Raw genomic sequence first — 11,965 nt, forward strand, 5'->3', positions numbered from 1 at the left:
AATAGAGCTACCCTATGACCCAGCAATTGCACTCCTGGGTATTTACCCCAAAGACACAGATGTAGTGAAAAGAAGGGCCATATGCACCCCAATGTTCATAGCAGCAATGTTCGCAGTAGCCAAACTGTGGAAAGAGCCAAGATGCCCTTCAACAGATGAATGGATAAAGAAGATGTGGTCTATATATACAATGGAATATTACTCAGCCATCAGAAAGGATGAATACCCAATTTTTACATCCACATGGATGGGACTGGAGGAGATTATGCTAAGTGAAATAAGTCAAGCAGAGAAAGTCAATTATCGTATGGCTTCACTTATTTGTGGAACATAAGGAATAGCATGGAGGAAATTAGAAGGAAGGGAAAAATGAAGGGGGGGAATCGGAGGGGGAGATGAACCATGAGAGACTATGGACTCTGAGAAACAAACTGTGGGTTTTAGAGGTGAGGGCAGTGGGGGGATGGGTTAGCCTGGTGATGGGTATTAAGGAGGGCATCTACTGCATGCAGCACTGGGTGTTATACGAAAACAATGAATTGTGGATCACTCCATCAAAAACTAATGATGTATTGTATGATGACTAACATAATAAAATAAAATTTAAAAAATGAGAGAGATTCTCTGCTTAAAAAAGAAATATTCAGGATATGGTGTTAGATTTTTTCCAATAAGAGTAACAAATCAACCTATGCTCTGGACATTATTTTGATTTGTAAATGCTTTTATTCTGTTCTTCCAGGTCTCAGTATCTTTCCCATAGACAGCAGAGGATTTCAAGAAATGTCCCATTGTCATTCTTTCTTGTTTTTCTTATTTTGAGAAATAATGTTATTTTTATCAAATACAATGCTCATATTTCAAGTATGTTATATACATACTTATGTAACTTTATTCCTAATATCACAATTACTATGGTATCTTACACGAGTTTTAATTTCAATATGTTGATGTTTTATGAAAATGATTTAGGTTAATTCTGCTGTGTTGGGTGTTCAGATCCCACTATGCTGATCAATCTATGATCTTCAATGCTGGTAGAAAAAAAAAACTTCATGATTAAATATGTATTGTAAAGGAAAGGGGAAGTAGTAGATAATTTTTAAAAAATCAATTGAGACTGATCATTAGTGTGCCCTATCATTGCAAAGCCAAAGCTAACCTGAATTTGTGAAAAATCTGAGTCAGAATTTTCTAAAGCACATTCTATGATATTCTATTAGCTACCAACAATGTTGGTATTTTTCCAGAACACTGAATGTAAAATGTTGATCTAAGTAAATAACTAAAAATAAGACAATATGACCTCAAAGCTGGAAAGGCTCTTAAAGAAGTGTTTCTCAAAATCTCCTGAGGTCCATGCTAAAAATGCAGATAAGACTCCATCTCCAGAGTAGCTGAATAAGGCCTCTATATTTTAATAGGTTTCCTTAAGAATTCTTATGTGTATTAAATCTTTTTTTTAAAGATTTATTTATTTATTTATTTAACAGAGAGATAGCGAGAGCAGGAACACAAGCAGGGGGAGTGGGAGAGAGAGAAGCAGGCTTCCTGCCAAGCAGGGAGCCCGATGCGGGACTCGATCCCAGGACCCTGGGATCATGACCTGAGCCGAAGGCAGACGCCTAACGACTGAGCCACCCAGGCGCCCTGCGTATTAAATCTTGACAACTACTCTTTTAGAGAACCACAGTCTATTGTGGCTTTCTCATCTTCTATATGAAGAACTGATTACTCCCACATAGAACAGACACAGGATGCTAACAGAGTTTTTTCAAGCTTTTAATCTTTCCACAATGCCGTGATGCTCCCTATGGAAATTTATCATTCACAGATACTTTTACAAATAATATTGTAATGTATTCCTTCAACATCCTAACAGGTAGGAATGCCGGGTTATTATTTAACCCACTACACAGATATGTTTATATGTATGTATGGATGGATGGATGGATGGATGGATGGATGGATGGATGGAAGGATGGATATTCATGGAACCAGTATCTTGAATAAGCTGGACTTTGTAGAGTAAGCTTTTGAATAGTTTTTGTTTTCTTGCCTCCTTGTGAGGGATGTTGTGTTGTACTGTTCACTTCCCCCTTCTGAGTGGAAGTACCTTAGCTCCCAAGAGTGTAGGCTGCTGAGTGGCTCACCGCTGAGTCTCAGACAAGGCATTGCCTTGAACAGGTCCCACCCACTCCCCAGGGGCAACCTGAGTACAATAACTGTTTGATGCCTGTGTCACAAAGGCTCAGCTGTCTTGCTTCAATCTGGAACAATCTGGAAAGGCCATGCCAGTTCCAGAGCTTTCTGTCAGAATGGTTAAGGCCTTTGTTGCTACTGTTTGACTCCACTCTCTACGCAGTCTTTCATTCCTCACCCCTCACAGATATTCCCCCAAGCAATTTCCAATAAATCTCCTACATATGAATTTCTATTTTTTTAAGCTTCAAGTTTTTATTTAAATTCCAGTTAGTTAACATACAGTGTAATATTAGTTTCAGAGAATTCAGTGACTTATCACTTATATACAACACCCACTGCTCATCACAACAAGTGCCCTCCTTAGTACCTACTACCTATTTAACCCATCCCTCCACCCACCTCCCCTCAGCATCTCTCGGTTTGTTCTCTATAGTTAAGAGGGTGGTTTTTTTTGTTTTTGTTCTTTTTAAGGAATCTGTTTTTGGTTTGCCTCTTTTTTCCCCCTATGTTCATTTGTTTTGTTTCTTAAAATTCACATATCAGTGAAATCATATGGTATTTGTCTTTCTCTGACTGACTTGTTTCACTTAGCATAATATTCTGTAGCTCCATCCACATCATTGCAAATGGCAAGATTTCATTCTTTCTTATGGCTGAGTAATATTCCATTGTGTGTGTGTGAAAAAAAAAATATATATATATATTCCCCACAACTTCTTTATCCATTCATCAGTCAATGGATACTTGGGCTGTTTCCATAATTTGGCTATTGTAGATAATGCTGCTATAAACATCGGGGTGCATGTGTTCCTTTGAATCAATATTTTTGTATCGTTTAGGTAAATACCTAGTAGTGCAATTGCTGGGTCATAGGGTAGTTCTATTTTGAACTTTGTGAGGAACCTCCATACTATTCTCCAGACTGGCTGCACCAGTTTGCATTCCCACCAACAGTGCAAGACAGTTCCCCTTTCTCTGCATCCTCACCAACATCTGTTGTTTCCTGTGTTGTTAATTTTAGCCATTCTGACAGGTGTGAAGTGATATCTCATTGTAGTTTTGATTTGTATTTCTCTGATGATCAGTGATGTTGAGTATCTTTCATGTGTCTGTTAGCCATCTGGATGTCTTCTTTGGAAAAATGTCTATTCATGTCTTCTGCCCATCTCTTAACTGGATTATTTGTGTTTTGGGTGTTGTCTTTGATAAGTTCTTTATAGATTTTGGATACTAACCCTTTATCAGATACGTCAATTGCAAATATCTTCTCCCATTCTGTAGGTTGCCTTTTAGTTTTGTTGATTGTTTTCTTCACTGTGCAGTAGATTTTTATCTTGATGAAGTCTCAATAGTTCATTTTTACTTTTGTTTCCCTTGCATCAGGAGACATATCTAGTAAGAAGTTGCTACAGCCGATGTCAAAGAGGCTTCTGCTTTTGTTCTCCTCTAGGATTTTGATGGTTTCCTGTCTCACATTTAGGTCTTTCATCCATTCCAAATTTAATTTTGTGTATGGGGTAAGGAAATGGTTCAGTTTCATTCTTTTGCATGTGGCTGTCCAGTTTTCCCAACAGCATTTGTTGAAGAGACTGTCTTTTTTCCATTGGGTAATTTCTTGCTTTGTTGAAGATTAGTTGACCTATAGTTGTGGGTCCATTTCTGGGTTTTCTATTCTTTTCCATTGATCTATATGTCTGTTTTTGTGCCAGTTAAATCTCCTTTATGTGAATTTCTGCTTAAGAGTCATCTTCCCAGAGAAGTTTACCTAGGACACCTCTGAATAAAATCTTGGGCAATCCCTCAGCCTTTTCAGTCATTCTCATTCAGAACAAGAAGTCTGATTCTGGTAATTAAATTTTCTAGTGGATAGCACTCCAAATTTCATTTAAATTTTCTCCTTCTCTTAGTTTGAACATGTTTCATACTTAGAATCCCACTGTGGGAGACAAGGTCATTTGGTTGCTCTCTTTTTCTCAGTCCTGCCTTTCCCCTCATTCTTATAATTTCTTACCACTCTGGAAAGGGGGCCCACAGAGAGAATGAGATTAGGATAAAAAAGAATAGTCTTACATGGAAACAACTTAAGTACCCCCCGATGAATGAATGGACAGAGAAAATGTGGTATGTATACTTTAATGGAATAATATTCAGCCATAAAAATGAAGGAAATCCTGCCATTTGAGACACCATGGATGGACACTGAGGGCATTATGCTAAATGAAACAAGTCAAAGGTAAATACTGTATGATCTCACTTAAATGTAAAGTACCAAAAAAAAAGCCTCAACAGAACTGATGGATACAGAGAACAGATTGGTGGTTGCCGGAGGTGGGTGGGGGAGATGGAAGATGAGTAGGGAGTGGGCAAAATAGGTCAAGATGGTCAGATGGTACAAACTTTCAGTTATAAGACAAGTAAGTCTTGGGGATGTAATGTACAGCATGATGACGATACTCAATTGTACTCTATCATATATTTGAAAGTTGCTAAGACAGTAGATCTTACAAGTTCTCATCACTGAAAAAAAATAACTATCTATAGTGATGGATATTAACCAGTTACTATGGTAATTATTTTGTGATATATACATGTATTAAGTCATTATGTTGCACACCTGAAACTAATTTAGTGTAATATGTCAATTGTACTTCAGTTAAAAATAATAAAATAAGTAAATGTAGAAAAAAGGGAATAGTGTTAAATAGTTTGAATGTTTGCTATCTGGCATCAGCACCCTATGGGTGGCAAATATATTGCTGACTCTTCTTATAGGACAGTTAAAATGGGTATTTTCAAACAGAGAAAAATAAAGAAAATATTAAAATGAAACCTCATGCACTCTTCCTACTTTGACAATTATCAACATTTTGCCAATATTGTTTCATCTACATCCTCTGACTTTTACTATTTGTTTTGTTTTGTTTGCTTACTTGCTTCTTTTTACTTTTTTTCTTCTTACTAATTTTTAGGATAATGAGGTTCCCTAACAACCTACAAAGATAACTGTATTACTTTCCTAGGGATTACCACAAACTGGGTGGCTTAAAACAACCAAAAGCATTTATTCTCTCAGACTTCTAGAGGTTAGAAATCAAAACTCAAGGTGCTGGCAGAGACATACTCCCTCTGAAAGTTCTAGAAAAGTGTATTTCCTTGCCTTTTCCTAGCTGCCTTTGGGTGCTGACAATTCTTGGTGTTCTCTGGCTTGTTACCGTCTCCCCTCTATGTGTATATGTGTGTCTCTATGTCTCTCTCTCTCCTTATAAGGACAACAGCCATTGAATGTATGGCCCACCCTAATCAGGCATGACCTCATCTCAACTTGTTTCCATCTACAAAGACCCTATTTTCCAAGTAAGGTCATGTTCACAGGTACTGGGGGTTAGGACCTCAACATATCTTTTGGAACAGAATTCCACCCACACCAATGCGGCTCTTTGTTGTTGTTCTTTAAGTATTATTATGACTGCAATATATATATATAATTTGATATGGTTTAGTACATTGCAATTATCAATAAAAGTGCTAAAATTGGCCCATCTTTGGTTAAGAGAGTCTTTCAGATTGCCTCCTCTATCCTGTCTGTTGACATGACCTCAGTAGTCTTTCATAACTTCCTTATTTTCTAGTATGATGAGATTTCCCACACTCATCTTACACATTCCCTGTCCCAGACCTTCAACCAGCCATTTCTGTAAGAGAATCATATTTTGAGACCAGTGTCTATGCTATATTGTTGATGTAGTTTTAAACTCCTGTGGAAATACAGAAATACATAATACACATCTTTGAAAATGAAAAACCATTTTATTTCCAATCACATTTAGGATTACAAGCATTTAAGTCCTGTGATTTTATTTTCTTTCTTTCTTTCTTATTCTAAAAATCTTGGTAACTAAAAGCATTATTGTAGTTAATTATTTGTTTTATCTAATATATATGTTAGTGTTAGAATAACTTTGTTATCATTACTAATACAAGAATATCCAATTTAGTTTTTAGATTGCTTCTCAGTTCTTTTTGTCCTTACTATATATCCCACTAAGGATATATAACCAAAATGCTGTGTTTTAAAGACTTTTAAAATATTTTTCATTTCTCCAACTTGATGTATATGTAGGTTTATTTGCTTTTATGTTATTTTGCTTTAATTTTATCATTTTAATTATATGAAACATTTACATGTACTATAGGAAATCTGTTTTTCTACTCACAACACTCCTGACATCAGATGTGTGGGTTTTGCACACCAAGCAGACACCAACTGTGTGTCCTACAATTGAATTCAATTCTGACACTATCTACCTGGAGATAGTATCAGATCCCACAGACAAAGGCTCAGTCCCACAAGACCGCCCCCTACTTCAGACACCAATTGCAACTAGTGGGTCCCCCAGTTACCCACACTTCTGTATGATTTGGCTACAAATCAGAAATTTCCACAGCCCCCTCCTCAGTTTTAATAATTTGATATAATGTTTCACAGAACTTAGTTAATAGTAAATAAAGTGTTTTTCTGTTTATTGTAAAGGATATTATAAAGAATACAAATGAATAGCCAGATGAAAATGTACATAGGTCAAGGTTGATGAGGGTCTTAATAATAGGAGCTTCTCTCCCCATGCAGTTTGGGATACACCACCCTTCTGACACATTAATGTATTCATGAACCTGGAAGCTCTCCAAACCCCTTCATTTAGGGTCTTAATGAAGATTTCCTTACATCAAGCATGATTGATTAAATCACTAATCATTGGTGATTAACTCAATATGAAGCTCCTCTTCACTTCCTGAAGGTTGAGGTAGGAGTGGGGATGGAGTAGGAAGCTGAAAGTTCCTACTCTCTAATCACATGGTTGGCTCCTGTGGCAATCAGTTCCCATCCTGGAGCTATCTGGGGGCTTCCAGGCACCAGTCATCTCATTAACATAAACCCAGGAATTGTTGAAAGAGGCTTGTTCTATATAACAAAAGATGCTTCTATCACCTCTATCACTCAGAAAATTCCAAGGGTTTTAGAAGCTCTATGCCAAAGACTGGGGACAAAGACCAAATATGTATTTATTATTATATCACAATATCATTGGTGCCAAAATATAAAAAACAGTAAGTAACTTCAGAAAAGTCTACTTTCTGGCCCTTATCTCTATCTATCTATGTATGTGTATGTATAGCCACATCTATCTATCATCATGTTACCCCACTTCTTCATAAAAGGTAATATAAGAAAAATATTACTCTGTATTTGGCCTTTTTCATTTTTCAATATGCTCTAGAGTTCATTCCATAGCATTATATAGAGAACTCCCTCATTCGTTTTTACACTTGCATTGTACTCCATGTGGGCATGTATAAAAATTTCTTGGAGATCCTCCATTAAGGACCTACCTCGGAGGTCCCCATAACATAGGCAATGCCTCTCCTCATGGCTTATGACCCCTTTTTAGTCTATCTGATGGGACCTCTTCAATCTTTACATTGTCCTTCTGCCTAGAGAAAGTGCCATGTTGGAGAAAGTATAGCTTGCATCTGTCTTTTAGTTTCATCATTTCTGACTGACCTAGGCTCAGCCTCTTGACATGTTTGCTTTTTCTAGGTGTGATTCTAAAACCAGGCCCTGCACTCTCCTGATACCAAGAGACTCAGGGCCACATTCCTGAGTAGTTCTCTTGAAGCTCCCTCTCTCAGTTGGCTTAAAGTGAGGGTAAACATCTATTTCCCTTCTTTCATAAAACGTTGACAACTCACTCCAAATGTTTTCTCCTATTATCTATTTCCCCAAACCTTAACCACTTATGTAGCATTTCAGCATGTCCTGAAAACATACATGGTCCAACACCTTGCTTTGGGAAGTGGAGATATTGCTTGCCTCTCTTTGTATTGGTCTTAGCTTTTGGGGTCTCTGACAAATATCTGAGACTATATAGGAGAAAGAGTCTCATTTATTTTTCTCATCCATTTCTAAGAATAAGAAACTGTGTTGGGTAGTTTGAAATGAATAAATATAAATCCTTTAAAAGTAGTATATAGTGGTTAAAGGCACCAATTCTAGAGTGGGATTTAAATCTAAGCTCCTCTGCTTATTAGGTATATGAAATTTGGCAATTTTCTTATAACCTCTGTGACTATAGAGGGTAATACTTGTATCATAAGGTTATTATGAAGACTAACTGGATTAATATTTGTAAAGCAATTAAAATAGTGCCTGGCATATGATAAGTATTCTATATGGGATAAATCTAAAATACTAAATAAATGAAGAAGTGCGTTACTTTGGACTTTGAACATTTTGGCTGTTCCAAAGACCTGAAAATTAATTACTCACTGGTTTTGGGGTCTGAAAACCTGAACTTTTGACTCATTAACTAATTTTAATCTCCAATAGTTTTATGATACTTAGCTACTAGCCCAGCTAGTGACTTACCTATGACACATGCCACCAAATGCTTGCCATTTTTCAACTTGCCCTGGCATGTTATGCCATATTTTTTCAAAATTTTATTTGCTGTCTTTGCCTTAGATTGAGACCATATTCAGCACCATACTCATAAATGGGTGAAATGTTTTCAAAATAATGTACTTGGGATTATGTCCAATTTTGATTTAAGACTATTTATTGAGATATGCAGGAAATGGAAAATATAAAGTGACCCAAAACATAAAGTAAGTAAATAATGAGACAACCTATTATATGCTATAATCTCTTTTTAAATTTTTAAAATCTGCATGTATGAATCTGTTATAATTGGAATATAAAATCTAGTCTGAGTACATTCAACTGTAGATATACAATAAATATTTACAATATCATTAAATCTAATATAACCCAACTCCTCTAAAGTGCCAATACCTCTCTAGAGCTAGTTATTGAGCATGTCTTTTCTACATATTCATCCTTAGATATAACTTTGTTTTAATGTTAAAATTAACTAGTTACTGTTGATAGGTAATGTTAGAACTTTGGCTTCAATGTATAAGTGAAGTTACATCATTCTGTTTCTGAAGTGACATTGCACCTGACTATCAGCTATATATATGAGGGTTGCACAAAAGATCAAAAAATATAAAGGCAGTGAATATAAATTAGGAAAACTCATCAAGAAATAACAGAATAACAATAACCTTCATAGTCTCAAAATGTATATTCTGTGAGGCAAAAATATTAGAACACTGTATCATTGGAGTGGACCATGAGGACCAGCATGAACCAAAGAAGACCTTTGTGATGACACATAACTTCTCTAAGAACATTTGCAGGTTGAATTTAGGACTGCTATACCAAATTCTCTAGCTTCTGCAAATTCACAGTTAGCACCAACCTGCCTAATCACATTCCTTGTCAAATAAATTTTCTTTCTGCAGCTATTCCACAGCTTCATGGCAGTATGAATATGCTTGCCTCAAATGTTCTGAAAGCAGCAGGGTATCTTATTTCTATCCTCCTTCTTCAGCAGACTATGATAATAAACAGGTAACTAGGTAATTCTGTAATATGATTACTTGGTTTTATCTGAAATCTTGCGTGTCAGAACACACAGCTATTTTTATTTTTAAATATAAGAAAATTCTCAAGGTCTAATTGGTAACAAAAAGCACATTCTAACATGTTGTGTCAGGCACTAGTAATTTCACTGATCATGTATAGCTCACACACACAAAAATGTAATTACCTATTTTGTTAATCTCAGTAATTTACTTAAATTTGCTCCTGAACCAATTCCCTGGTGTTCATGAAAATTGCTGTTTGACTTTATTGTTTTCTTAGGTCTTTGAACAGATACTAAAGACTTTCAGATTTCTATCTGGTATTTTAGTTAACCTGGCTTTTATGTTTTTGAGAAGTCATGGAACAACTTAAGTCCAAGACTTAGAAAGGCTAAAAGTTTTATACTATACAATGAGGGATATGGAACTAGTCAAAAGCTAAGGGAGTTTAGTTGTAAAGATTTTTAGATGTAAGATACAATTGCTGTCAAGTGCAGGGAAGACTTGATAACATGAAGCTCATGGATCACTTAACTCATGCATCCATATCACTTAGTACAGGGCTCAACACATAGCTTAATACATATTTGTTGAATTGATGAATTACTAACAGAATATGAAGGAGAGGTGCAGTTAACATACAAAATGTAATATTAGACATAACCAACTAATTATCCACATAGTAGTTAATTTTATCTTTCAAAATTTTCATGAAAGATATGCCAGATCATCTAAAAATGAAGCCACAATGATGTAAAACAGTATTTTTCAATGTTTTGAAAGCCTCTTGTTCTTTCAGTAGACATAAAATTTCATGTCTCTGCTTGAAAATTCTGAAATCCATCCCCCTTATTTATACATAGGCAATCCTTGCTATCTTTTTGCATATTCCCAGTACCCAAGGAAATTGTGTAGTTTTGTTTTCTATAGCATTTATGAAAACAGTGTCTTTTATTCATTCTCCAAAGATAGAACTGTATCAGTTTTGAATATGTATTTTGAAACATTACCCAAGGAACTCACATATAACACACCTCCCCACCACATACCTTGAGAAATCTAGTAATTGGCTCTCTAATCAAGCAAGGTGTATAATTTAAAGGCCACCAACCCAAATTCTGACATTTCCCTTCAAGAATAACAGAAGTTCAATTGCAGGCATTTAATTGTGGGTATATGGGGAAAGCAATGGACAGGAGTCAGAGTCTGGAGTTTAAATCCCAGCTCTATGACTTATTAGTTAAGTTTGATTCTGACCACTATTTTGGTCACTAGTTGTTTGGTCTATGACTTACTAGTTGTTTGATTAAGTTGCTTAATATTTTTAAGTCTTTATAAAACATGAATAATCATGTTAATTTTCTGTATAAATTATCAGGAATTTACAGGGCACTCATTAATCACTATTTGAAATTGAGTAAGAGAACAGTTCCTCATCAGCTCTTATACTAGCTCAGCTCTGTAACAAATCATGTAATTTTGAACATATAAGTTCACTTCTTAATTGTTATATTATTTAAAAAATTACATTTTCCCTATTGCCTCACAGGGTTGTTGTAGGAACTACATGAAATAATTATTAAGTAATGTATTAGCTTTTCTCTCCTATATTTGCCATTTAAATGGAAGAAGCATATCATCTTATCTCTTGATTTATAATTACTTTAATTCCCTGTTACAGGTTGACTTTCTTGGGAAACAGACTTTAAGACAGTGATGTGAATGAATTTCCAGGGTGTGCTCTTGATATGAGTTCCTTTTGGAAAGGAAGAGAAAAAAAAGCAAAAGTGGACAAGGGAAGAGATTGAGCCATAATGCATTCTCAACGAAAGCCTCAGCTGATTCTAAAAGGAATTGTGAGGAGGGGATGGCCCTCCAGATCTGATCAAAGTTAGGACAAGAGGGCCACAACTTGATACCCCTGCATTAATCAGTCATTGGATGTGGGCTTCTCAAGAAGGATGTGGGCTGCTCCAATTCACTTCAGCTGAGACCATCCTAAAAGGTAGATAATTTGTGGCTATCTGCTGGAAGCATTCCCAGCAGCTGGAGTAATAAGATCTTCATTTCTGAAGGGGGAATTGGGTGGTGAATCACAGTGTTCACCACAGTTAATTCCCTGAGACCCTCAGTTTTTTTTTTTTCCTTGTCAAGCTCATAGCTTAGAGTTCAATGGGGCTTTTACTGTGTTTCCTAGCAGAAGCATTCTCCTTTTGGAAAGCAGAACCTCTAAACCCACAGAGACCAGGGTTTCAAGGATGGGAAACATAAATTC

Source organism: Neomonachus schauinslandi, chromosome X, assembly GCF_002201575.2.
Source record: "Neomonachus schauinslandi chromosome X, ASM220157v2, whole genome shotgun sequence".
In the NCBI taxonomy this organism is placed as follows: domain Eukaryota; kingdom Metazoa; phylum Chordata; class Mammalia; order Carnivora; family Phocidae; genus Neomonachus; species Neomonachus schauinslandi.